The sequence below is a fragment of the Theobroma umbraticum genome, unplaced genomic scaffold, assembly GCF_002168275.2.
Source record: "Theobroma umbraticum cultivar Fairchild unplaced genomic scaffold, ASM216827v3 scaffold_12.1, whole genome shotgun sequence".
Lineage (NCBI taxonomy): Eukaryota > Viridiplantae > Streptophyta > Magnoliopsida > Malvales > Malvaceae > Theobroma > Theobroma umbraticum.
The window spans coordinates 1427276-1427923 of record NW_018397269.1 but is presented as its reverse complement, the minus strand read 5'-3'; positions in this window follow the sequence as shown (position 1 = coordinate 1427923).

The following is a 648-nucleotide window of genomic DNA, read 5'->3' as shown; positions in this document are numbered from 1 at the left end:
CACATTTCTCCACAAAGTAAACTAGTGAAACAACATGCTCGTTTATTTCATTATAAGATAGAGAGCAAGATAAAAGAGGAGATTAATAAGCTCCTCAAGGTTAGATTCATCAAACCCATACATTATCCTACTTGGCTAGCAAATATAGTTCATGTAAAAAAGAAGAATGGAACAATTCAGGTGTATGTAGATTTCAAAGATTTGAGCAAGGCATGCCCAAAAGATGATTTTTCTCTTCCTAACATTGATACTTTAGTGGATGCTACAGGTGGTCATGAGATGTTTTCCTTCATGGATGGGTTTATAGATACAATTAAATAAAGATGGCACTAGAAGATGCAGAGAAAATAGCTTTCAGAACTCCATTTGATATTTTTTACTACATTGTGATGCCATTTGGATTGAAGAATGCGGGTGCAACCTATCAATGTATCATGGTAGCTATCTTCCATGACATGATGCATGACTATATGGAAGATTATGTGGATGATATAGTGGTGAAATTCAAGAAGGCTTTTAATCACTTTGGAGACCTGAAGAAAGTATTTGAACGGTGTGGAAAGTATAATCTTCGTATGAATCCTTTAAAGTGTTCATTTGGAGTAATAGCTAGGAAATTCTTGGGTTTTGTGGTTCATAGAAAAGGTA